This window comes from Pseudopipra pipra, chromosome 12 (assembly GCF_036250125.1).
Source record: "Pseudopipra pipra isolate bDixPip1 chromosome 12, bDixPip1.hap1, whole genome shotgun sequence".
NCBI classification, from domain to species: domain Eukaryota; kingdom Metazoa; phylum Chordata; class Aves; order Passeriformes; family Pipridae; genus Pseudopipra; species Pseudopipra pipra.
Window position 1 is genome coordinate 17814812 of NC_087560.1, and position 26953 is coordinate 17841764.

Sequence of the window (26953 nt, forward strand, 5' to 3'; positions counted from 1 at the left end):
CGCACCCGGCGCAGCGCTCTGCGCACGCGCGGCCGCCCAGCTCGGGGAGGCGGGGCGCTGCCTTCGCGGCGAGCCCGCCCCCTCTCTGCTTTGATTGGCCTCCGCTTTCCTCGTCGCCTTTCTGATTGGGTGCTCCGCTGTCACTCAAATCCTCCACGTTTCGCTGCGCCCCGCCCACCAACTGCTCCGTGGTTGGCGGGCTGTCCCGTGTGCGCGCTGTCATTGGCTGTGCGCGCTGTCACTCAGGGGCCGGCCGGGGGCAGGAATGTAGGCCCGGCCGCTCCCCGGCCCCGCCAAATAATCCCGCGGTGCCGCCTGCGCTGAGCGCGGCCGTGCCTGCCCTGCCGCGGGGCCACCGCGCCCCTCCCCGCCATTCCCGGCGCCCCCGCCCCGCCCCGCCCCGGCCCGGCCCCGCCGAGCGCCTGCGGCGCCGCGCGGAGAAGCGCGCGGAGGGATATTGAGGGAGCGAGTGTGTGACAGTGACAGAGGAAGTAGTTCCGGCCGCGGCCGGGCCTTGTTTCCCAAAAATAGCGCTGTGGGTATCCGTGCGCCGGTGTCAGTGTCTCCGGAGGAGCCGCGGCGGGAGCGGAGCGGGCGGGCAGCGCGGTGAGCGGGGGGTCCCGGGGCCCTGCGCCCCTCCTGCCCCGTGCCCCGGCCCCGGGGGCACAGCGGGGCGTGTCCCCTCACCCGGGGGCCGCGCTGGGTCGGGGCAGCGGCCGAGGGGCGGCTGAGGGTGGGGGGGAAGCAAAGCGAAGGGAAGGGAAGCAAAGCAGGGAGGGTCCCCCCGCCGCCCCCATCCCGCGCTGAGGGAGCGCGGCGGGGGCGCCCCGGGGGCTTCGAGGTGGGCGAGTTCCCGCGGCCTCCCCAGAACTTCCTTAGGGAGGGGATGGACATGGCCGGGCCGGGCCGGCGGCGCTGCCCGGGGGCCGTGAGGGGAGGGCGGGGTGGCGGCCCGGGGGCGCGGGGAAGGGACGCTTTGTGCGGGGGGAAGGCGAGCGGCGAACCCGCAGGAAAAGCCTCCCCGGGAGCCCGTCCCTGGAATGCGGCGGCGGGAGCGGCCGGGGGTCGGGCAGGGGCAGCCGGGAATGGCTCGGGAGTTGGGCGCCGCAGGAAGGTGCGCTGGGAATGGGAGGAGGGAGAGGGAACCGCTCCCGGTGTGCGCGGACCGGGCGCGGGGTGTTGTGTGCGGGGGGACGGGGCTGGAGGTGCAGCGGGAGGGGTTTGTGTCCAGCGGCTGAAGTCGTGAGGGAAAGGGGCCGTTCCGTTTCTGGCTGGAAACACAGTAATTTCGTCAAGTTTACGGAGCTCTATTTTGCAATAGATTTTTACCTGCTCTTGAGATGCTGAGTGGAATTGCTTAGGAAAACTGACCGTAGCGCCTTGTTTGACAGGTGATTTAATTCCAGAGTTGAGAAACTGGAGTTCTATAGCGGAAAAAAGATAACCCAGAAAGGCTCTTCTTAAATTTTTTTACTGCTTAGTGTCAAACACTTTGTGCCGTAATCATACAAACAGTAAATTTATTCTGACCACTGAAGGAAAAGGGCTCCTAGGAAATACAAAGGAGCGACAAAAAGGAATAATTTGTAAACAGCAGTAAGGAAAAAAAGTGGTTTGGTGTGGAATTGGTGATGTAGATGGTATGTGTTTTAAACCTTCTTCACAGTCTGGGAAATTTTTATGTAGCATAAGGAAGGCTATAAGGTTTTAAGCTTAATTATGTTAACTGTCTATACATAATTGTTCCTTATACAAGATTTTTTCCCCCATTTTTAGGAATTACTTGTCTGTATTTAGTTAGGTATTTCTGCTGTCCTCTAACTGCTGTCTAGTATTTGAACAACCTGTGCAAAAGGTGTCAGAGCAACATTCCTACCATCTATTCTGTCTTTAAAATTATTTAAAATGTTTGTCTCTACCTTTTACACATAAGAATGTAATATTTGGGGTTTTTTCCTCCTGTCTAACAAGTGATTTGCATTTGGGGGAGAAGTGTGAGGTTCCTCTTTTAAACTATTTTTTTTTTATTGAGGTGTTAGAATATGTGCAAAATGACATGTCTTTTAGTTACATAATTGAGAGGAATTGCAATAAAGGATGTAATGTTGGCACTTTTGTTCACTAAAGGGTATAATTATTAAATGATATTTTAAAATTCTGTACTCGTTAAGCCAGCAAAACAAAAACGAGGGAATGGAACAAATTGTCTTGATGTTAAGGGATTATAATGGAGCTGGGCAGCTGGAGAGGAGCCCTTCTGGATTGAGGGCATTCAGTCTGGAATTTCGGAGGGAAAAGAACCCAGTGCCCTGGGCAGTTATTTTTCTCCTCCACAATTCTGCTCTAAATCTGTAGCTGTGGTGGTCCAGCAGCAGAGGAGGATCCTCGGGAAGGGAGGAGAACCCTTCAGTGACAGGGACAGCACAGCTCTGGTGCACATGGAGCCCCCTCTGTGCCTGTGCAGCTCATCTAAACCAGTTTTAATGTTCCAGCATTCCTGTGATTTATTTGTGAGCAGGCATTTACAGGTTATAGTGGGAATAAATGAGCCTTGAGCTTGTTCTGCTCCATTTTCAAGTGTGTCTTCAAACCCATGTGGTCACTGCTCCCCTCTGTGAGTGACAGGGCCCATGGAATGCTTTGCATAGAACAGATTATGGATTTAAAGTCCTGTATTAGGAGTTTCTTTCTCTTTGAAACCACAGATGGAGAAATAAGTGAATGTTGAATTTTAGATAAATTCATCTTTAGAATTGAGTCACGTTGGACCAGAACGATGAGAAGGACGTGACCGAATTGAAACCTGAAATAATTCTGGAGGATAAACCAGGTTATTATGGCAGAAGACTCATCTTACTTAGAAGCCTTCTCTGAGCTTTAGTGTGTGTGGTTTACCTTAAACTGGTTAATGTGGGCAGCAAGGATTTTCTGGGTTTATTTTAGAGCGTTGGCCAAGTTTCTCAGAGAACTTGTTGATGTCATTCCGCGTGTGCCGGGCCCTGGTGCTGCTCCGGGGAGCCTGGAGGCACCACTGCTGTGTGAGCAGGGCTGTGCTGCCTGGGCTGGAACAAAACACAGCTGAATAATTCTCCAACAGCAATGTTGGAGAGCAGTTGTAAAGCAGTGTGGTATAACACTGTGCAACATGCAGATCTGTGTTAGTTTGGGAACTCAAGTGTTCTTCCGAAATAAGAAATATTTCGAATTAATAATAACTTGTGCCTTGCTTAGAAGAGAGCTCTGTGGTTTTTATTTAAGTTAAAAATTTTTTTTTTTCTAAAAATTAACATTAGCATGTTTTATTCACCTCACCAAATTCCTAATTTTTGTTTTTAAGGGCTGCAGGATTAAATACTCTGTGTAAAACTCGGGCTTTGGGCCTATTCAGCCATGACAGCAGCCTGGGAATGTGTGCAAAGCACCAGGAGCTGCTTTTCCTTCTCATTGAAGCAAATCTTACTTGGAATTAATTGGAACATCATGTGGCAGAGTATGTGCTGAGGAACTTCTTAATGCACAAATCACCTCGAATTTCACGTTTCTTGTGTTGGGAAGGCATTATTTCCCATGGCTGATAATGTGTTCTTCATTGATGGAATAGAACAAAATCAAAATCTCTGTGTGTGGCAATATGGGTGAATTTGGTGCCCGTTGTCTTGAGTTCAGATTTGATTCCTTCAGCTCAGGTGGAGTAACCAGGGAAAATAAATGCACCATTCCCTTTTTTCCTGTGTGCTTTGCTGTGCCCCGATGCCATAATTACCTGAATGGACTTGTCCCTGTGTCACTGAGGTGGTGCAAATGTGGCATCAGCTTAACTCTTTCTCCTGTCAGTGAAATGAGGAAAGACTTGGAAGGGGCAGTCAGGTCTGAAATAACTGAACACAGCTCTGGCTCTTCCCCTGGATGTTTGGGAGGTATTTTGGGTGTCTTAGGAAGTTGTAACATGACAGGAAGACCTTCTTTTGCTTTTTCCCTCCCAAGTCAGTTTTGTTGAGCTTCCAGTAAAAAACCTCAGGAGTTTTTTTTAACAGCTGATCAAAATACATTTTAGGTCATGATACAGTGTCCAGTGTAACAAAACCAAATCCTAACGAGACAAAATAGTAACTTTACTAAGAGTTAAACCCAGCCTTGAGCTGTGTAACATGACAGTTACCCTCCCCCCCAGCAAGTGTTCTGTGGTAGGGCACCAGCTAATAAAGAACGAGTTTGTAGCCTGCAATAATGTATTTGGCTTTTTTTTATATGAAAATAAGTGTCTGATCTATCTTTCTACCTCTGACCACCCCCCTCATATGGTGCATTCTTATTTTAACACTTGATCTTTCAAGTTACTGCTGAGGGAGTGGAAAGGAAGGGGTTTTTCTTACATATTAAGGGACTAATTTTTTTTTTTATCAGTGCATTTTTTTGACTTCTGTTTGATGGTTCTGCAAGAGTTTTTCTAGATTTCTTTATATTTAATGTATAACTTTTTCTTTAGGGACATAAACCCCTGTACTCTATACTCTCATTTCCATTTGACACTAAAGAGGAATTAATATCTTGCAAGACAACTCTGTTCCTGAGATTTCCCTCCTGCCCCTCCAGGACAGTCACTGAGTTGGAATATTTTAAATTATATATATGGTGTGTATGTATATCTATCTGTCTTTTTCCTTTTATCTTTAATCTGAGGCTGCAATGAAGAATTAGACAGGAATTTTATTAGAATCAGGCTAAATTTTATGAGCAGTCTTTTCTTAAAATTTTGATGCAGGGGTATATAGAGCCTTTTCCATGGAGCCTTTTCCATGCTTTTTGTTCCCTGAGTGTTGTAGCAGCACAGACCTGCCTCTGTGATGAGAAGAAAATACATCCTTCTTAATAAGAGTGTGATTAATTGAATTATTTTTCAGGGAATTAACTACTTTATATTCAAAATGTTAGTGATGCTTAATTAGGTAGGTCTCCCACTTATATTTGTCTCTGTCCCTGGAGAGCTTTTGAATTCTGCCAAAGTCCTTGTGGGCCAACCTGGAGACTTAAAAATGCATTGTGATTTCACCAGGAGTTACTCAGTGTGGTTGCATTCCTATTTTAAGTATAGTAAGATAAAAAGCAAGTGTTGGGAATTATCAGCCAAGCAGAGTTGTGGAAAGGTGCCTGCTTTAAGTGCCTGTGCACCAGGCATTGATGACAAAGCATCTTTTACCTTTTTCCCTAATCAAGAGCTAATTGACTCGGAGAAAAATGTGTTGTGGCCAGAGATCACCTCAGAGGGGGGTTAGAATGGATGGCTTTGTGCTCCTGATAATTTTATGATGATAACAGAGGGGAAGAAGGATTTTTTTTTTTTCCATATACTTCAAACCCCTTTGAGTGTTTTTGAAACTCAGTTTCATTTGAAAATCAGATTGCATCTGACACTGTAATTTAGGATTTCATGGGCTGGCCTAATGTTATTTTTATTGTTTGAAAACTGACCTGTGAGAATGTGTAAAGCAGGTGTGTCACTGTTACCTGCAGTGACACTTGCAGGCTGTGGTTGCTGTGGGTGTTGGGTGCTGGGCCAACCCACATGATCTCCTCATGTTCTGTGATCACTGACAGTGCTGGGAAGGTCAAGGGGGTTCAATTATTAGACTTTGAGCTCTGTAGTTGTGTAAGCACATCTGTCACTGAGCTGTGCTGTGAAACATCTCTTTCCTGAACACACTGGCACAGAGAGTCGAGAGAATTCAGAGGGGAGTATTTTAGTGTATCTGATGATATGGAAGAGTTACAAACAGTTGTAAGAGAAGAGCAAGTGAGTGGTTGAACCTTCAGAGGCTCAGAGACACACTAAAGGTGAGGGGTCACAAAGGGCAGAACAGCCTTGTCTTGGCAGTGTCCATTAGAGAACCCATTGGAAGGTGTCAGGATGATGTGACTTCACCCCCTGTATCACCCAGAATCTGCAATACTTGAGTCAAGAGCTGAGAAGGAATTGAAGTTTTTTTCCCCTCAGATACCGAAAGAAGTGACAGCGTTTTTGAGCACATCCTTCTCCAGATGTTTTGAATTGTATTTAATTGACTGTCTTATTGTGAAAAGCTTGTCTGGTAGAGCTCAGGAACATTGGGTGAGGTTATCAGCGTTGGGGACATCTTGTTTTTGGTGTCATTCTTTCACAGCAACTGCCTCTTCCTGATATGACTGAGTGCATCCTGTTTGAAAGGCTGTGAGCTGACAAGAACAGCTCTGAAGTTGGTGTATAGGGCAATTCAAAAATGTTGCTTTTTCCAGTGTGAGCGTTCAAAGCAATGAGCCTTCTGAGAGTGTCTGAGAAAATGGGATGGTCCGTCATCATTTTGCTTGTACTGTCCTGTCAGGCACTGAGGGTCTAAGCTAAATTTTTCAGAATTTTTATTTTTCCTTGAAGCTGTTAAAATTATTGTGTAATGATACGAGGTTTTAATTATAGTTCAGGTGTCTGAAATTTATGCTCAGAATCCCCTTGCTTTCAGGGTAAAAGAGGGGAAAGTCAAAGGTAGGGCACGAAATACCTTCTTTTACCTGATGCCTACAAAAAGGGAAAGCACTTTCTGCTGGAATTTTTGAGCCTACAGGCTGTCAAATTGTGTTTATTAGTCTGAGTTTAATAATACACATATTTACTTGGAGAGTTGGCTTTTGGGATTTGAAACTTTTGAGTGGAGAAGGAGGATTTCCTCTGAGGGACTTCCTTAATATCCTCCTGTGTTTCTTTTGAAGTGTTGGGGTTTTTGTGGTTTGTGTGTTGTTGGGTTTTCTTACGTTTTGTCCTCTCGTTCTCCTTATCTTTGTTCATAACATCCCAAATGGTGGGGTCTTAACTTTTTGTCAGAAATGTGTGTGAAGGTCTTTGATTTGAGAGCTGCTGGGCTCGACTATGAAATAAGTGGCAGCAGTAAAAATATTAATGGTGTCCATTAAATTAGAACTCCTGCTTCATGGGAAGGAGACAAAACCATGGATGGCTGAAGAGAGATCAGTAGACAGGTAGGAATTCACTGAATATTTGGGATATGAAATATGGGTGTATTTTCAGAAATTGCAGTTATTAACAATTCCCAAGGCGTGTGTAGAGCATGGAATGGCTTTGTTGGATATCACAGAATAATACTGAGTTTTAAGTAGGTGCTTGTTGTTTTCTTTGTCACAAATATGAAAGCTAACTGTCAAAAAGAAATGGGAAATTATCAATTGAATTAACTGAAATTTAAAACCTCTTTTATCACTTGCTCCCAGAGGAGGACAGGGAAAGTCAAGAAGACTCCCAGGCTTTGTAATGGTCTTAATAAGAGCTAAAAGTGGAAGGGAGGGCAGAAACAACAATCATAAGATAATTGTTAAATGATTTTCTTTTTCCTTAAAAGAAAAAGCTCATGGTCAGTGTTTCTGTTTATCATTGCTAATGCAGCATCTCCAAGGAACTAGGAAGATGTGGTGGTCAAATGATTGCCAGTTCTGGATTTTAAAACAGAAGTGATTAATGTTCCTGAATACTGCAGTCGTTTAGATGCTTTATGCAGAATAGGAGGAAAGTACCTTAAAAGACGAATGGTTTGTCCAGGAGGTGAAACAGAGTTATGGGACAGTTGGGAATTTCAACTCCCGTTTGTGTCCTGGCATTCTGATGCTCCTGGTGACTCCCGGTTGAATTTTTTTCTTGGGCTTATCTACCCCGGAGCCTTGAATTGGCGGCAGGATGACTGTAACCTGATATCCCCCGTTATCCCACAAGCTGCTTTGCTGTAAATCTTCCTGCGGATCCTTTGCCCTCCATAGGAAGCGTCTCCTGTTCCGTGGGTCGCCGTCCCTTCCTCCTCCGTTTGTAGGTTCTGCATCTGCGTTTGCCGAGGAGTTGGACTCCTGGCCTGGCAAGTTAAGCCCGGTGCTGACGTGCTTGTTTTTATGGTTCCCTTTGGAGGATGCCCTGGGATTAGTCCTGCGCCCTGTTGTTGTCAGGTACTCCCGGATTTACAAGCAGTGTGCGAGCACAAGGTGCTCGTGTCAAACCTGCGCCAGAGCCTACAGGAAATGAGAGTCATTCCCTTGGGAAACGGCGATGGGAGAGGGGATCCAAACGTTCCGGTGCTGAGAGACCCGAGTAGAACGCTGCTCTTGTTCAGAGCTGCGGGAAGGGCTCGCCCCGTGCGAGGAGGTTGCGCTCCAGCCCCAGGTCCCCCGTGCAGCCCCTGCCGGTCCCTCTGCCGGTCCCTCTGCCGGTCCCTCTGCCGGTCCCTCTGCCGATCCCTCTGCCGCTCCCGCGCAGCGCTCGGGGGCTTCTGGGGCTTTGGGATGAGCGGAACCCCCGGGTCCTGCCGCAGCCCCGAGGAAACACTGCCCAGCAAGCCGAGGCTGCGGCCAGCCCGGTGTTACTCATGGGTGATTCTGGGCTTTGGTGCCTTTTATTTTTTCCCCTTTTCACCGTCTAATTTTTGTCTCGGGGGAGATGGGAGTCACGAAGGGATCTGTGGACTGTCCTGTTAACACCGGCTCCAGGCAGCAGAACCAGTGCGATTGCAGGAGATAAAAGGATTCCAGCTCCATGGCTCGGTTGCTGAGGAGCAAGTGAAGCATCGTAGGGGGAAGAGGGAAGAACAAAGGCAGGGTGTATATGAAAATTTTTATTCTGTGTACTAAAGCCCTTTTTATTTAGGATATTAAAATATGGCTTGGAGAAATGGTGGAAGTAAATCTAAAAATAGTCTGAACAATAATAGTAGTTTTGCAGATAGTAGAACTTACAGAATTTCCACTTGCTTTTTTTCCCCCAACTCTACTGTTATTCCCTGATCTTTCAGAGTATCCCATCTATACAGTGTATTTCCCTTCAGTTCTGGAAGTATCTTAAATGTTGTGCCAGCTGTGGATGGGCTGAGTGCAGGTACCTGCTGCCTCTCTGGTCACTGCAGGGCACTGCTTTGCCCTGGGGGCTCTGCAATTGCCAGGGCAAAAATTCTGCAGCACTTTTATAAAATCTCAAAAAGAATTGATACATTGGTTGTGGCAGCTGGTTGAAACTGGCCAATTTAATCAGAAGCTTTTAATGAAGGAGAATAGACTGTGGTCACATAAACCTCATTTTAATAGAAAAGGAAGTTTAGAAAGCTGTGGGGATAGACAGTTCTGTCTTCAAGATTTTAGTGCCATCATTGATAATGCCTGAATCTTACATCAGAAAACTGTTATTTTTTTATTTAATTTTATGAAAATAAAGGTAGGATGATTTAAAACTCTACATCCAGTTTTTTAAATTGCTTTGTTTTTAATTTTTTTTTTAATCTAAATGTCATATTGGGCTGGGATTCATTCATTCAGCAAAATAAATGTGTCTTTATCTTGATGATGCCTGTTTGTAAGTGTATGGGAAGATGGTTGTGTAGAGCATTTGGGGTTTCCTCCTGCCCAAAGTGTCTGGTCAGGAAGCTGTTTGCAAAATTAAGTGATGGTTTGGGGATTTTTGCAGGGAATTGACTGTCCAGCAGCATTTGTACAAAGGATTAGATTCTTGTGGTCTAGAATGGAAGCTCAGTGGGTTGTCACTGCAGCTGCCTGTCCTCTGCTTTTCCCTTCCCTCTGGACCATCATAGTTTGTAGTTTCAATCTGGAGGTCGGGGAAGAGCTTTTTTTTTTTTTTAATATGTTTTTTTTAAGGCTGAATTCTTCTGTAATAAAAAATTCTTACACAATATACCTGAAGATACAGACTGACTAGTTCTCAAAAGAGGTTTCTACCTGCTTTTCCATCATGCAGCCCTTTAATGAAATGTTAATGAGAAGATGATCTGATAAACTTCTTGCAAACTTTCTGTGCACCAAACTCATAATTGAGGATTTTTCTTCAGATCTGTTTCTTTTAAGACACCTGAGTTGGTTTCTGGAGCTGTCTGTCTTGCCTGCATGGAGATAATGCCTACAAGCAAGCCACAGAGATTTTGGTGTGTTGTTTTTCTAAGGCTTGAATGACTAATTTTCTGAAGGTGGAAGGAACAACAGCCTTTCATGTGAAGTTCCTTTTGTGCTTGTTACAAGTGTTAAAAGCAGGAGAAAGTAAGCACAGGCTAAAATTCAGAGTTGCAGTCTGATGAGGAATCCTCCAGGCTTCTTATCTGGAACAGCTGAGATCATAATTCTTGCTTCTGTCTTACCTGCACTTTGCTGCCTTTAATTCTTCATGGTCTCTTCTGCTTAATCTTAGTGGCTTATAAGATTCTTCAGTGGCATAATTAGCTTATCTTAAAATAGTCTGATCTGTTGGGACAGTGAGGGGACAGCCAGCCCAGCCCTGGGTTTCAGGTGTTGGCCCACAGGGATGTGTTTGGCCCCTGGGGAGGAAGGAAGGAGTAGGTGAGAATGTTTTTGCAGCTATAACTGGATTTTGAACATGAATCCTTCAGCTCACCTGTGCTGGGATTTACAGATGTTTTCCTTCAGGAATTTGACAACAGCCAAATAAAGAGAAAGCAGCTTCTGCTTTGTTTCAGCCAAGACACAAGTGGAATGAGGATACAAAATTCAGTTCCTTTGCTAAGGTGGTTTTTTGTATTTGTAGCTTTAGTGTGTCTGGCTCCTTTTTTATTCAACCCTTATGCTTGGGGGAGTGTGAGCCTCCTCATCTTACCTCAGACTCCTTGTTTCAAACATACCAGTGTTTCTGGTCTCACACCTTTCAAGAGTCCAACCATTAATGTTTGTACTTCCTTGAGACTGATTGTCTGGGTTTGATACTTCCTAAAATTGTCTTGTCTTCTTTTTCGTTTTTCATTTCTTTAGACAAATACAAATGTGGACAAGGACACAATGACATATATTAATGAACAAGGTTGTTGTAGGTACATCAGTTCTGAGGGGTAACTCTGCATTTCAAATGTGTATTCTTGGAAGAACTTGTGCTGCAGTTGCTGTTGTGGTTGTTACAATCATGAAGAAGAGAACTGAATACTTTTGTTACAGTGCTGGGGAAGGAACTCCCTATACAATACATCCAGGATGTTGCTTGGAATGTGATTTATTCTGTATTTTCTGGAAGATGTCTTTTTATTTGAACTTTTGTAGAAAAGCACTTCTTTTTCTGAAGTCTGTAAAAACCTTAAAATTATGTGCAAGTTGCCATGTTTTTTGTTGATTAAAAATGGATTTCAGCATTTTGTTTGCAATTAGCTTTTTGGTGAAATAGTAGCTCAGTGGCTAATGCTGAGCATCCTGATACTGGCTGCTACTGACTTCAGGGAGAAAATGGAGTTCTTTTATTTCAACATGTAAAATGTTCTTTTATTTCAACATGTAAAATGTTCTTTTATTTCAACATGTAAAATGCTTTTTAGGGAAAGTTTGTTCTATTTTTGGATTGATAGCTTTGCTCATTCTGGGGTTTTATTAAGCTTCTACGTTGATGCTTTTAGGTCCTGTGTTTTCATCTCTCAAACCCTGCAAAAAAACCCCTTGAAAGACATGTTTTGTCACACAGTGTTTGAGTTTGCAGACCTTCATTGAAGAACTAATTTGGACTCTGCAAGACAGTTCAAACATTACCAGGAGAAATTTTTAGTTCTGCTTCCAGGTGGATTTTATGGACTACCTGGGTGCAGGAAGTGAGAGAAGGAATTTTAACTGTACGTGAATGTCTTGCCTGCACTGCAAGATTCCTTGAGCCTTGGGCAGTAACCAGGCAAGTCCCACGTGTAGTTTAATGTTTAACTTTAGTTTTATTTTGCTGGTATTGCTGGGGCTCTTACTCATACAGATAGAGTTGCACTATAACTGAGACTGGGAGGTGGAACTTGCCTCTTCCTGTTACATTTTAGTACAGTTCAGTTTGTTACAACAAAATTATTCCCGTGAGACTTCCAGACCAGATGAGATGAAGTCACCTTACAACTGGGTTTGTGACGTTTCTTGCAGCACTTGGTTCTTTGTGTTGTGACTGGAGTTGGGGGTTTTTTCCCCCTTTTCTTTTTTCCTGGTTTCTCCCACATTCATTAACTGTGCCTACAATGAGCTTGCAGTGAATCAGTGTCAGTGTTCCAGTGAAATCCTTGGCTGGGTTGATGCCGTGAGTGGTGGGGATCTTACTCTGTCTCCTGGTGTCTGTTAGACCTATTTAGATGAAAATGCTGTAAGCTGACATTGCCTGTGTGCTTGTTCCCTGCTCTAATATTAATATTTATGTCTAAGAAGTATTAGTGGGGAAATTATTAGGGGAGGAAGTTTAACACAGAAAGGCTTCCTGTGGATGACTTGCAGTCGTGGTAAATTCTGACAGGGTTCCCATGGCAGTGAATGTGTTTTCTTTAATACACATTAGTCAGATCTTGCTATTGTCTTCTTTATAATACAGCACTTTGGCTCTGTTGTTGTCAATACACAAGTTGTCTTAGCAAAACCTTTTGAAGCACAATAAAAAATATGTAAAACCATGTTGGGCAAAAAAATGCTGAAGGGTTCTAATGAGTGTGCAGGGAACAGCCTTTTTCTCTTTTGGCATTTACATCAACTTTCTAATCCAAGTCTTTGTCTCCTTCTCTTCTGCCGTATTCCCATACAAAATTCAATTATTTAACTTTTATTTTAGCAATAGGAGACAATTTGAGCATAATTAATGTAACTGTCTAAATGAGTGATACCTAATTGGATTGTCATTGTTTGGAGAATGTTCACAGTCATTCACTGCAATCTGTACATTCCTCTTTTAGAGCTACAATAAATATTGAAGTCTCACTGTTCAATCTGATGAATGTGGCTTTACATCTGCACTTTCACTGCCACTCTCAATTTCCAGGGCGCTCCAGTGGGTTGAGATGCTGCTCTGGAATTCCTGATGTCAGCCTCACTACCCTGGGTTCATACTCTGCTCGTGGGAAGGTGCACTGGATCTAGAGACGCTGGATTGTGTGCTTGATGAGAGCAGAGAACTCCCATATAGGTTTGGGTTTAAAGGTGTTTTGAGTTCTAGTGCTGTTTAGCTGGTCTAAGGCAATTTATGTATGAAATGTCCTAATCCAGAAGGTTCTTTACCCAAACTTCAGACCTGTGTATCCAGAAGGTGTGTGCAGTGTGCTGAGGTCTGGTGCAAGCTTATAGGCCTTATGTACAGGCTTCAGAATTCCTGTACAGCAACCTCTTGGCTTATCTTAACACTGTCATTTGAAAGACTTGAAACAGCATATGGTGGGAAAAATATTACTAATTAGATCTGTCTTCTGGGTTAGTCCAAATTGAGGAAAACTGTGTGAGTCTGTTCAGCTGGAATTCCTCAGATCCCCTCTTACATCAGTGGTAATGTAAGACAAATACATTTTTGATAAATGTCTGTAGATAGATGTATACAGGGCACCTTTAAACTGGTTTAATGTCTCTGTGTCAGTCAGGGACACGTGAGGCAGCCACACAGAGAAAGCATTTCAGTTCTTATCATTTCACAAAATGCTCTTTAATTGTGGCACCTAAATGGGGCAGAGCTGTTTCTTGATGGAGAGCACGTCTGCAGAGTGATATTTGTCATCGTTAAGGCTTTGGGAACTGGGTTAATATGTTCAGTGGTGACTCCTCAGCAGCCAGCTGTGGATGGCACAGCACCTGCACTTCGAGGTGGATTTGTCTCATCACATGGTCTCGTGTGGTTTGGAGCTGTGAATTCCTGTCTCAGCTCTTCTTTGTGCCTTTAGCAGAGCAGTACTGAAACTGTTTGATGTGTTCCAGTAAAACAAAGGCCAGCCCCCACCAGCTTTTATTCTTTTTCCATTTGTTTCTTTATTAGATGTGGTTTGGTCACTTTTTGTGTGTTGTGAGAACGTTTTTTGATTTAGCAAGTGTCGCTGCATGAAATGCCTTCAAAAGTAGATTTATGTGGCAAATTCAAATCAGTCATCCTTAAAAAAAATGAAATCTTGTTTATGTGTTTTAATTTAGGTGATTAGACTACAATGATTGTGGCTTTCAGTAAAACTGGCTGTTCTGAAATTCGTCTGTGGTTTAGATTGATGCCTCTGTTCTGAGAGGAAAGTTTTGGCTTGTGTGGCCTTCCACAAATCAGGAGAGCTGGGGAGGCAATGATTTTATTTCATTTTAGTCTGTCCATGTGACACAGGCCTCTGAACTGCCCAGATACAGGTGGTGTGGTGTGATAATGGTGGCATGGTGATGGTGGCAGTTTCTGCCTGTTGTAATTAGTAATTTGTAATTCCATCAGCTCTTGCTGGTTACAAGTATGGAAGGTAAAAAATTAGAAATAACTTTCGATTGCAGGTGCATTTTTGCATTTGTTTTCAGTTCTCCAGTTGATACCAGTAAATTAAATTGTGACCTGGAGAACTTTTGTGCCTCAGGCTTATCTGCTAATCCATTACTTCAACAGCAAATGTTATTTTTATTGGCAGCCCTTGCCTTGTTTTGAGTGTTTTGCTGTTGAGGAAATTTCAGATTGGTGCCTTGCCTTTGAGTTAGTTTATTCCTCGCTGACCCTGGTGCAAATGCCTTAATCTTTGTCTGCCTGCCTGGGTGGTTGAACAATCTCTGCTGTTCTCTGTCAGTGTGACAGGGCAGTGCTGTGTGCAGGAGGAATGGCCTGACAGGTGCCTGGGCTGAGCTGAAGTGCTGAAAACAGTGTTGGGGTGAGGAGCTGCACGAGTGAAGGTGTCAGACTCCAGCTGTTTTATTCTTTATCATTTTTTTTTGAGGTAGTTGCAAGTAAACAAATATTTCTACCACACCCAGTTCTTGTCTTCCTCTGCTATTTTTTTGAGCTTTCATTCATTTCACTTCCTAGTGGTTAGTTGGTGAGATTTCTGTCAGATTTATTTACCCAAGTGCAAGTGGGTTTTCTCCTGAGAAAGTCTCGTGAATTCTACTCTGAGCAAGTATCTCTTTTTTTACTTATCTTAATATCTTTCCTTCCATTTCTGGTTTGTCTTCTGATGCTCTCGTAAATAAAGCTCCAGATCACTCAGCTGGGTTTGTTGCATGAACATGTTTTTATGTTTGTTTGTTTTTTCCCACATTGAGTCTTGAAAAGCAGATGCTCCAAAACTGACCCGTTTTGTACCAACACTTTTGGAGAAACAAAACAATTACTCTCTGCTCTACAAGTCAGAGCATCTGCATGACTTTACATTATGCCAGCTCAGCTTTCATTGATAATCGTGTTGGGGAGGTTTTGATTTCTGTTGTTGCTGGGTTTTGTTTGCCTCTGAAATAAGAGTAACCTGTACTACGTCACATTTGCAGATAATTTAATTCCAAGCCCGTCACCAAGGTCAGTGGGGTTTTTTTTTTATGCTTTGAGCATTTATTGTGCTTACTCCAGACTCATTTGTGTGATCTGTGAGACTATAACTTTTCTCTGTAGCCCCTTAATATTATTTGCTTGCAGTACAAACACTGTTTGCTTAGTTTTTACTGCGTTGGTAAAACTTGGAAGCTGCATTTTTGAAAGGTGCAGTCAGAAACATGTTCTTTAGGAAGGTGAAAAACATGTTTCCCAGAGACAAGTTTTGTTTATGGATTCCCCTTCCTAGTTTTGTCTTCATATTGAAGTTTATTGGTTCAGTTATTTCATTCCTTTTCTGCGGGTTTTTTTATCAGTGTAGCTCTTGGTTTTAGTTCTGTTTGTTCTCTTTGCAAAAGGAGTCTGGTGTGTGTGTGTTAACTATTGACTACTTCTAATTGTTAATTAATTATTTCTAATGTGCTGGGACTTCTGATGTTCTTCAGTGCTGGGACTTGGCTAATAGCAGGTCAGAATGGTTTGCAACTCTTAAATCATCAATATGGAAAAAAACCTTCAAATAAGATGTAGTGAAAAAATGGCTTCAGGTCTGCTGCAGATAAAGAACGATGGATTAAATATCTCAGCAGCACCAATAAATATCTCAGCAGCAGAGTCAACTGCCAGGTTTGGGATGTGATAATTGGGGTTTGGACAGCTCTGCAGAGGTGAGGATGGTTCCTGAGGAGGGGTTTTTGTCTTTGCTCCTTGCAGCAGTTTGTGGCTCCCCCCGGGGGTGGGGAGGGAGCTCTGGCAAACCTGGGAGTGCAGAGATGGCCCAGATTGGCCGGGAGGGCTCCAGGCAGTCTGAGAGAGCACTTGGGCCATGTGATGTTTGACCGGATGGAGCACCTCAGTCACGGGCTGCTGTGTGACACCGGCTGAATACACATCCTGTGTGTCTCCTGCGTGGTGCAAAAAAATTAAACTCTGCTCTAGCAGACATGATTTTGTGCCTCCAACGTGATGCAGAAGTTCTGATGTCAAAATGAAACCTGGTCAATATATCAGGACTGTACTGTTGACTTTCTGTGGTTTGTACTTAACCTTTGAATGACTGAAATCACAAATGTTAGAATAATTGTCTTTTGAAAAAATGTGGTAATCTGTGCTTTTCTGTCAGTGTATTATTTGATAAATGCTGGTGTGCTCTGCAGACTAATTAAGGAATGACTTGGAATAATGATCTAGTGTAAAGAATCATCTCAAAATCCAAGTATATCTGTACTTTGCCTCTCTCTGTTCTCTTGATGTGCCTGTGGCATATCTGTGTGGTGGATAACTTGGTTACCTCTTGGTAGCTCTGGTTTCCAGGTGTCCCCAGCCAGTGGAAAGGAAGGACCAGGGGTTTATGAACCACCTCATGAAGTTGTTTAAGAGGAACAGTGTCAGGGTGAGCTTATGGGATGCAGCAAAGGTGCAACAGCAGTTTAAGGAGGTGTATGAGAACTTTAATGTAGCCCCTGTACATGTGGTTGCACCAGAGCAGCAGCAGTCTGAGATTTCGATGTGGGCTCTCTGCCAAAATATTTACCCAAGCTCTGTGTGATTTCCTTACCTCCAACCTTGTGCTGAAGCTGAGGTGATTTCACCCCTACTGGGAAGTGTGTGAGGTGGGCTTTGCTCTATGCTTAGGCAAAGAAAAGGGTTAATATGTGTTCTTCCACCAGAATTCAGATAATTTTCTCACCTCTCTTGGCCTCTGTGATCAAGTCTCTTCCCTTTTTATCTTTATTCTCCAGGTCACCAATCTGAAGCCATGAAACACATGATCTGAAACATCCCCCTGTGTTAGTCCAGAGGCAGCTTTTAGGAGAGTTTTCCTTCCTTCCCCCATTAGGCTGGGATTCTCTGGAGTGTGCCCTCTCTTGTAGTGTGACATAGGAAGATAAAATATTTTTAGTATAATTTTGCCAACTCAGATTTGTTTGTGCTTTTCCTATGCCAGTGTGTGTATTTCTAGATATGTCAATATATGTGGAGACAACGTGTGGGGTTTTTTAATGTGTCACTGTCTTTTATGGAGAACATCTGCTATGGGATTGTTAGAACAACAGGCAGTGATGCTTATTTCAAATGTGTTCTAGGAGTTACCCTGTAGCCAGGCTGTTCAATAAACCAGTACAAGATATCAAATATAGTTGAATATCCTCCCCAGTTAATACCACTGCTTGGAATGTCATCAGTCCTGCATGTCACATATTACAGACCACAATTCTGTGACCTTTTCCTTCCATTTTCATAGCAAGAGACCACAGCAGAGCCGTTTGCTTCCGAGGTTTGGGTCTTAAAAATTCATAATGTAGAGAACACAAATGCAAGGCTTGCATGTGTGTGTTAAAATAGTAAATGGGTTAAAGTGGCACAGGCATACTTAGGACTGTGTTGGCATAGTTCTCCCTTCAGATGGTAGTTTGGAATGTGAAGCCTCTTCCTCTCTCTGCTGTAGCAGAGCTGAACTCTAATGTCACTTATAGGAGAAATTTAATACAAGCAGCTTGTGCAGAACTGACCTGCTGCCATGGCAGCCTGGAATATATTTAGCATGCATGTGTCTGGTAACCACCAGTGAATAAGACAGTGAAACTCTCCGAAGTTAAAACGTTTTCAGAGTTCTATTGGTCAAATCAAATGTTATCAAACTATCTGAAGAGATTCAGTTTGTAACTGAGATGTAACCGACTGAAAATTCAGAATGCTGCAGCACTGTCTCCACAGATCAGTGCAAGAGAGACACGATTCAAAAGGAATTGGATTTTTTTAATCCACCATAATTTTTTTAGTGTTTTATTTGTTTGGTTTTTCTTTTCTTTTTTTTTTTTTTTTTTGGCTGTTCTGGTTCAGTTTTCTGCTGCCACAAGGACTAAAGATTAAAGTTTAAATGAAATCTGGAAATAGCCATCTGATGCTCAAGTACTTCATCTTTAAGAAAAGCCACAAATGTGAGTTTTTGGCAGTGCTGTTATGTTGTCAGAATTTCTTGGTATCATCTGTGCTTAAAAGCTAAAGTGTCAGCTCCATGCCTTCTGCAGATTTAATGGGACACCATTTGGGAGCTGATAAGCAGGGAAAAGTGCCACACATAAGTCTTCTCCCAAGACAACATTAAAAAGTGGATAATCTCTTTAATGGAATATAATCTCGCTTATGCAAAATCTTAATAAAGTTTAATATTTTCTCCACAGAAAGTGTGATGTTGGTTTACATTGTAAGTGTTTTTTTTGATGTCTTGTGCAGAGCAGGACTGGGATGACTTGCCCATCTCCTGTTAGTTGCAGGATCCCATTTTCCATGGTGGTTCTTGCACAGCCGTGGGTCCAGATGAGGAAAAATGTCCTGGGTTGGACCTGAGCACCAGATGCAGCTTTAATGCTGAATATGGTGTTTCTAACAGCCCAGTGCTGGGGGATTTACTTAGACTAAGGCTGCATTCCATAAGCTTGAAGATTCCAGAGGGTTCTGGATGCTTTGGCAGTTCCCTTCTTTCCCAGGGGTGGTCACAGGTTGTTCCAGTGAGTCTTGGCTGAAAGAGAGGAACTGAGGGTTCCACCTTCCCCAGCTGTCATGGGGACTTGTGCCTCTTCCAGCTGGGAGCTTCTCCCACCTCTTCCTCTTGGGAAGTCTGTGTAGGCATTTCCTTCTGGAGAATGGGTTGTTGGATTTTGGGGTTTGATGGTATTTTTCTGGATGCACTGTCATGGACCACTGAGCTCCTTCAAACATGGAAGATACTTCCCATCGAGTTCTGTAGTTTTGGGAGATGCTGCACTTGCAGAAAAATTGCAGGACAGCCCAGTGAATTTTCTTTGGAGTACTTGAAGGACACATAGTAAGGCAGCGTTAAAATAACATTAAACATAAGAGAAGTGAATTTTATTCCATAAAGCATGACAGTGTGCTGTGCTCAGAGCTCTGTACCTCAGCACAGCTGCCTTGTCCTGGACCTGCACAGGGCAGTTGTGTTGGGAGCTGGGGTTGGTCATTCTGAGTGTTTCAAAATATCAATAATCCTCTTGCCCAAGCTCCTGAATTAGTAACACAGGAAAACAACAAGTTCCATTTAGAATTCCCATTTTGTTTTTCCATAGCAGGGCTGGATCTGAGGCGCTGCAGAACCACCAGTGGAAACTCAGAGCTCTAGGAAAAGCTGCAACCTTTTTGTAGTGGGTTTGTCAGTGCTATTGGCAACTATTTATTAATTCCAGCTTCAGGATTTACCTTTCTTTTCCTTATGGCTCTTCTAAGGAAATTTTTGTTGCAAGAACCGAGTCTTGTGCTTAATTGATTTCCCTTTCAGAAGGCCAAAGAATCCCATGTGCATCCTTGAAAGACCTTCCCTTAAGGTGAAATCCTCAAAAGTGAATGAGAACCAGTTTCTTTTTAATGTCTGTTTTAATCTACTAAATTTAAAAAGCCAGGTCTGTGTCTTTGTTCTACACTGTGTGGCATCAAATTGGATAAAATGTCACAGATAAAACTCCCTACAGATAAACTTATTGTTAACTCTTCCTGCTGTTGTCTTCTGTCACACTCTTTCCTCTGCTTTTGGGGACTTGCTCTTCCCTTTAATGCTCTCCTTCCAGCTGTGTGGGGTGGGCACTTCACTGAAGGAACTCCTTCAAAAAAGAACAAACAGTGAGACTTGAGAGCATCACACCTCCATATGGGAAGATTTTAGGGAATATTGCCATCCTGTTCAGGAATATTTTGGCTTCAGTTCCACCTACTGAAAGAATTAGGCAAGGGCACCCAGTTGACTGCAATGAGGTTTTGAATCAGGATTCGCTGGATGGAGTAAATCTGCCTTTCCAGGGCCGGGCAAACGGACTGGCCTGGCAGCGTTCGGGTGTGAGAGCAGGAATCTTGGTTTGCTGTGTGTAAACCAAAGCTCGGTGATGCTTTAAATGTTGTTGTTCCTGTGCATAGACCCGGCTCGTGCATCTCTGACTGAACTCTGCAGTTGTGGTGGCCCTAAAATTTTGTGTAGTGCTGTTTGTGATGCGGAATATTAAGGGGTTTGTGTTTGTTTAAGCAAGTGCTGCATTCAAAGGGGAGCGGCTGCCACCCCTGAAGGATTCTGAGGTTGTCAATCAGATATTATCATCAGAATGAAGCCCATTCAGTGGCAGACAAAGAGGAAGGAAATCCACCCGAAGATCGAGGGAAGAATCCCCACGAGTGTGGGGTTGATGTAACATGCTCGAAGTACAGGGTGAGCTTGTTTTGATCCCGATCTTCCTTTGAAAGCAGGAGTGTTTACAGTGCGGAGCGTGTCCCCACCCCGCCCCCGGCGGAGCTGAGTGCCCGAGAAAATGATGACACTGGATGTTGGGGAATTCTTACAAATCTAAACATAGCCCATAATCATAGGTGTGTCTGTGCCGGGTGAAAATGTGCGAGCTCCGGAGGAAACCAGGAGCTGAAGTTTGGACAGCGAGGTCCAACTCAGTGCTCAGTATTCCCGGTTACACTAAGAAGTCTTTGTTTCAAATCTTAGTTTAAAAATCTGTTGGCTTGGCAGCAGGATGGAGTCTGCTAAAAAAATCAGCTAGTTCATCTGGATGCAGAGGGAATTGCTGGAAAGTTCCGTTTCTCCCAGTGGGAAGACAGAACTTTGTAGTCTTAAATATTTTGTTTTCAGTTTTCCTTAAACACATCTGAATGCATTTCCTTACAGCTTCTGGATCCTACCTCAGAGCAGAGGAGATTAGAACTGAGAGAAGCAGAATTCAAATCATCAATCGAGTTTCTTAATTAAAATCCAGTTCACTAATTCTTGCTTCCATTTCTCCTGTGCTGCCAGGAGTATCTCATATTTTGGCATCCAGCTGTTGCAGTGTTTGCTCTGACTGCTTAGTTTTTATTAAGCAACGTGTGGCCTCATGTGCAAGACTTGCAGAGCATCCTGTAAGAGCCTGGCAGGATGGAACTGGATGCTGAAAGCCTCTTGCAGCGTGATTTGTGGAGCTGTGTTAATTTACACCTGTGTTGCAATGCAGTTTAATAGATAATTCAGATTTTCAGGGTGGTCTAGAAAAGCAGGAGTGTTCGAAGGTGTGTCTGAGGGGAAAACACACCTCCAGTGCAGGCAAAAGCAGCAATGTTAGAGATGAACAGGCCTGGTTCTGCTGCCCCTTGCAGGCCGTGCCTGTGCTGAGGAGGTGAAATCGGAGCTGGAGCTCAGGGATGTGCTGTTTGCCAGCTCCCTGTCAATATTTATTGCTTCAGCTGCTGCAGGGCCTCCAGTCAGCAGGGAAAGGCTTTCATGTCCTGAAGGCCCAGAGTGCCCAACAATGAAGGTTTCTAAGAGGAGTTAGGATTTCTTGCAGGTGCAGGAATGCTTCTCAGCAGGTTCCTGAGGGCTGTGTATGAACTGTGTGCCAGTTTGGGTCATGTAACTCCATATGATCATGTTCATAGGTTATTTACCTAGAATGAATAAAATGAGGTCATGTAAAACAGTTGTTAGCATCTGATCCTGGTGTGCAGAATCCACTTTCAGGAATGTATTTAATATCTAATGTATCAGTGGTGTTTTTCTTAGGGAAGTAAGTACATAGAGTTTTTTTTTTCAGGAAGACAGAATGCTTTATTTATTGCCATACCAGAAGGGAATGGGAAAGGTTGCAGATTCTTGCTCTTGTTCTCAAGTGATACTGTTAGATAAAGAAAATAATTGCTATGTCTAAATAAGTCTGTCACTTCACATGAGGGAGTTTAACACTGGTTTTAACCACTCACCTCCAAGCTGAAGGGTTGACTGAGGTGTCTGAACTTACACATTGCACACCTTCATCTCCCTGGGTTAGGGGCAGTATCCGGGTTTTATGGAAGGATGCAACTGCTCTGTGCAAAATATACCTTCAAGGAGTCATTCACAGCTGACTGCCGTGTGTTTGCTTTGCTCAGATGTGGTTCCTGGGGCTCTCAGCTGGGTTTTTGTCAGAGATGAGGCAGATGACAGCATGGGTGGAAGGGATCCAGCAGTGTGTGTGAAATAGGCACTGTTCTGTGTAATTTTCTGAGCAGGTTTCAATCACTGATGCAATAATTAAATGCTGAGATGTCCACTCTGACCATGGAACAGTGCAGGAGATCATGCAGCCTTCTCTTCTGAGGCAGTTTCAGGGCTGCTTCTTTGTATTTCTGGCAGTTTCTTTGATAGTGAGGATAATTATTTCTCCTTTCTTTTTCTTTTTTTTTCCCGTTTTTAATGCATAATTGCAGGTCTGGATGGGCAGCTGTATTTGTAGTGTCTGATTCCTGATGGATCCTGGTTATTGTCAGGTCTAGGCAGTCGTGGCATCAGATAGTCCTTGGCTGACTCAGTAGAGAAGATGAAGATGTTCCCTTGCACTTTCAAACAGCTCCAGTTTGCATCTAATGTTTCATGTCAAAGGTAAACCAATATACTTGTTTAAATGTAAGAGATTTTCAGGAGGGGAAGTCTACAATGATCTGAGCCTGTCTGGGCTTCTGCTTCAGATTCTTGGCTACTTAATGCAATTGAAACTAGGCCAGCTGCCCTTCAAATACATTAAGATCCAACTTGTGCAATATCTTGCTTTTCTCAGTATCCCTTGCTCTCGTTGGGCTGCTCAGTGATGCAGTGCTTTATTTGTGCAGGAGTTTACCAGAGGGGCTTTGTGTGTTTGTGTGGGGGTCACTGACTGGTTCTTGCCTGGGACCTTGGTTCAGGTTTCTTTGGGCCTTCACTGTAACTGCTCTCAGCTGCCTCTCCTCCCTCAGACCTTCTCGGTGTCTCTGCTCATGTAACCTGTTTGTCAGGGTTTGTTGACAGGAAGAGAAATTGAGATGTTTTTGAAGGTTTGAGGATTCCTGTTTGTCGTACAATAATGGAAACAAATGGATGAGAACGCTCTCTTCTATTTATAGTCATGGAGTCTTTCACTCCAGAAGCTGTTAAATGAGATATTTTGATACATCTTGCTCTCCACCACTTGAATCACGTACTTTGCTGTGAAGCACTGATGTTACTTAGGGTCAAACAACTTCATTTTCTATTTGCAGCAATCTGCAAGAAAGGTGAAACAATTAGCTCTTCTCATTTGCTCTGACTTACAGGTATGGCAAGTAATAGAGTTACTGTAGCAGCCTGAATTTCCACTTACCAACTAAACCGTGTTAACTGTGTCTGCTCTTTTCTTGCCATTGCTAAGGAAAAAATAGTTTCAAAAGTTAACTTTTAGAATTAGGTGTCTATTCAGATTGCAGTTCTTACCTGAAGAAGTCAATGTGCTGTTGTCAGTGTAGTTTAGGTGACATTTTTGCAAGAGAATCCAAGTGGCTGGGTTAATGTTAATGACATGTGAATGCCCAGACTACCAGACATCACCTGCCAAAAAAGAAGATGATTTATATGCAGAAGTAGAAAACATTCTGAATAATATTCTCACTTCTTTTCTTAGTAAAAATTCAATTTACCACACTAAGTTTAAGTGTTGGGGTATTTCTATTAATGTACTAAACTTCTGGTGTTAATGGCCTGCCCTGTACTCAGTTTGGACAGTCTTAGCTTGTGACTGATTTTAAGAGTATAGATGTCCAAATGGAGGGCAGTAACACTGTTGAGAGGAGGGTTATGAGGTACCTGGACCAATAAAATGTTTTGGATCATAAGGAGTTTCCCCCCAGTTTGCTTTTAAAAGTGGCAGCTGCCACTGGAGAGCTGGTGGGAGTCAGACACGAGCTGTGCTCAGCACCATCTTCCCCAGCCCGTTGGTGTTGCCTGAGCTCTGCCTGGGTAATACCTCCAGCTTTTCAATATATCACAGCTGGGATGGAGCTGAGTGGCTTAATCTCACATGTACATCATTTTATTATTTGCTACTTTGTCTGCCTTGGGTTCTGAAACCATTGGATTATTTAGAAACTCTCTCCATGGATGTCTGGAGAGGACCTGCCCTTGGCTCTGCTGTGGCTCCCCCACCAACAGTAATTGGAGTTTATTTTACTTAAATATAATAGGATTATTTGCTTCAAAGGATTCAGGAAGGGAGTAACCCATTGAAATTTGGTTTTAATATCTTACAAATACAGTATAGTTTAAAAAAAATGATTTAGAAGTTTGAACTGGTGGTGTATCTGAGTTTTAACAGCAGAGATTGAGCTCTGAACAAAGGCTGTGGCAGCTCTAGAGAGAGAAACTTGCCACTGATCTTGGTTAGAAACACGTGGGCGTCTTTCTGGTTTGCTGAGTGTCTTTGTGAGCCTTGCAGGCTGTTTGAAGCATTATGTTGTCGTGTCTGTCTGGTTTATAATTGTTGCACTTCAACAATATGACTGCGTGCTGTCATTTAATCAGACGTGGAATAAATTATCAAGAAAGCTTTCTGGATAATTGTTCAGTGATTTAAAGCTTCTTATAGATTCTTTGATGTGTGATATCTTTTTTGTTTTTCTCAATTTTCTCGTCCTGCTCCTTTTAGAAGGGGGGTGGTGGTGCCTGTATTCTGTGGAATCCTCTGGAATACTGCAAATGTGTGTTTGGTAAGGAGGAGAAATGGTGTGGAGAGAATCTGTCACAGCAGGTAAAGAAAACCCAAACAGAAAAACCACAAATGGGAGTTGGGCAAGAATGTTGGAGCCTGCGGGTTGTGCAGGGCAGGAGGAAAGCTGATCTGGAGGATCAGGAAGAAGCAGATAAGTGAGGGTGAGCAAAACCTTGGGAAGAGGTTTCCCAAGTGTGAACAGGAGCACACGATGCTCTGCGGCACAGAGCCACTGCTGAGGCCAAACTTGGAAGCCAAACCCCTTCATGTGAGGGCTCAACGTGCACGAGGAAGAATCTTGTTTATAATCCTTCAATTTTCCATTCTCTCATCTCCTCACACTTGTCCCCTGCTGAGAACTTCCCTAAAATCTGGCATTGTTGGGTTGGCAGCCTGACTTGAGGACACTCTGTAGGACGAGGTATGAGCCCAGAAAGCTGTGGCTGCCTTTGTGTCCCATCCCGTTCCTGAGCTCAGCTGGAAGTGTTTGCTCAGGAGCATGTGCTGAGGTTGCTGTCCTGCATTACCTCAGCAGTTTGTACTTTGGAGGCAGTGGACTCTTTGTAAAAAAGTAAGGAATAATTTCTATAAGTGTAGTCACTATAAGTGTTCAGAACTTCATGGAATTGTAGAACTCCTGCTCCACATCAGAAAAATCAGTTTGCTGAAGTGCACCAAGCTTTCTACATTAGGTCAACTCTGTGTTAAATAAGATTCCCTCATAATTTATATTCTGTGGGGTTTTTTTCCCATTAGGAGAAACTGAAAAACAGAGGCTAAAAAAAAATTCCTTTTCTGTACATCTTTCCTAAGGAGAAATCTGCTCGAGTTTCTACTCTGGCCTTGGGAAACTCTGCTAGTCCCACACCAGTCAGTTCTAATACCCTGAGAACAGACACTTTTACCAGACTGGAGAGTTGCTTGGTTGGCATTTGCTACAAGGAAACTGAAGTGCAGCCTGCAAAATTTGAATGCAATTTTAAAGAGAGTATTTGAAGGATAAGGGTAATAAATCTCCTAACGTTGCCCCGCAGCATGTGCTGTGTTCTGAATATTTTTTTCTGCTTGTCTTGATTTTTGTAAACCTAAGTCTTATGTCAGGATGGTGTTTGATTTATCTCCGTTGGCACCTCGTTTAATTTTGGACCATGTGTAAAAGTTGTACGCTGTATTTGTGTTTTCCTGATGGTGCTTTCAGGTTTTTGGGGTTTTTTTGCAAGATAATGTGGCTGTGATATGGGGTTATGGTAAATCAGAGCTGATATAGAAAGGGATATTTTTGTCTAGTTTTGGTTTATGAATGTTCAGTTCTTTGTATTTAGGTTATTTGTTGAAGTTCTAAATTATTGTAAAATAAGTATCTGCCCAGAAAAGCACACAGGAAAAACTTTAGGACTCCTCAGAAAAGATAATCTACTGAAATCATGTTCTCAGAGACAAAAAGAAGGACAGTGCTCCTTATGGATGAGGATGTCCGTGTAGAAATGGAATCTGGATTAAGGTCTGGATCCTGAATTCAGGAACCTGGATTAAGGTTACTTTGACATTTTGCTGCTGATGTTTAAAGTGCTGCTCCCACTGTATTAAAAAAAAATCAGAGCAAAACTTTAAATTGAATTATCTGTAAAATGATGAAAACGATGAGTCACCACACATACAAAAAACCCCCACGTGAAGCAGCTTGTCTCGAATTTCAGAGCGATCTGAGCAGATGAAGTCAGGACTTCAGAACTGAGCTGTGCAAACGTGTCCTGTCCCTGCCGAGCGAGCGGGGCTGGGGACAGCGAGTGCTCCTGAGCTCTGCCGATCCCCGGCGAGATAAAGGCGATGTGGGAGAGGGGTTGGGGGATTGCGAGAACCCGGAGATAACGAGCTGCGCCCCTGCCAAACGCTGTTGCTATGCAAAATACGATTATCTGCGTTCTCTGATCTGGTGATAGACTCACGTGGAGGTGGGAGAAGTCCCGAGCCGAGGCAGCTGTAATTAAAGCTGCAGTGTCACTGTGGCAACTGATGAAATAGGAAGACTTGTGGAAGTAGATTTCCCAATGATAGTTTTCCTTAAAGCCGTGACTTAACGGGTATGAAACACGTTTTGGGTGTTATCTGCAGATGCATCAGTGAGCCTGAAGATTAATGAAGTGTTAAGATGTTGCAAAACCAGAAG

General features: G+C 43.4%; 1 protein-coding gene across 6 annotated transcripts in view; it reads left to right on the forward strand.

The window, feature by feature from the left end:
* The first annotated feature begins 476 nt into the window (after positions 1-476).
* MEF2A (myocyte enhancer factor 2A) overlaps positions 477-26953 on the forward strand; it is an 80402-nt gene continuing 53925 nt past the window's right edge. For 4 of the 6 annotated variants that reach the window (XM_064669154.1, XM_064669156.1, XM_064669152.1 and 1 more), the window contains exon 1: positions 478-606. The gene's annotated coding sequence lies outside the window, so the exon portion shown is untranslated. Of the gene's footprint in view, positions 607-22501; positions 22674-26953 lie in introns of all 6 variants that reach the window. The other 2 variants (XM_064669153.1, XM_064669157.1) reach the window with 2 other exon arrangements.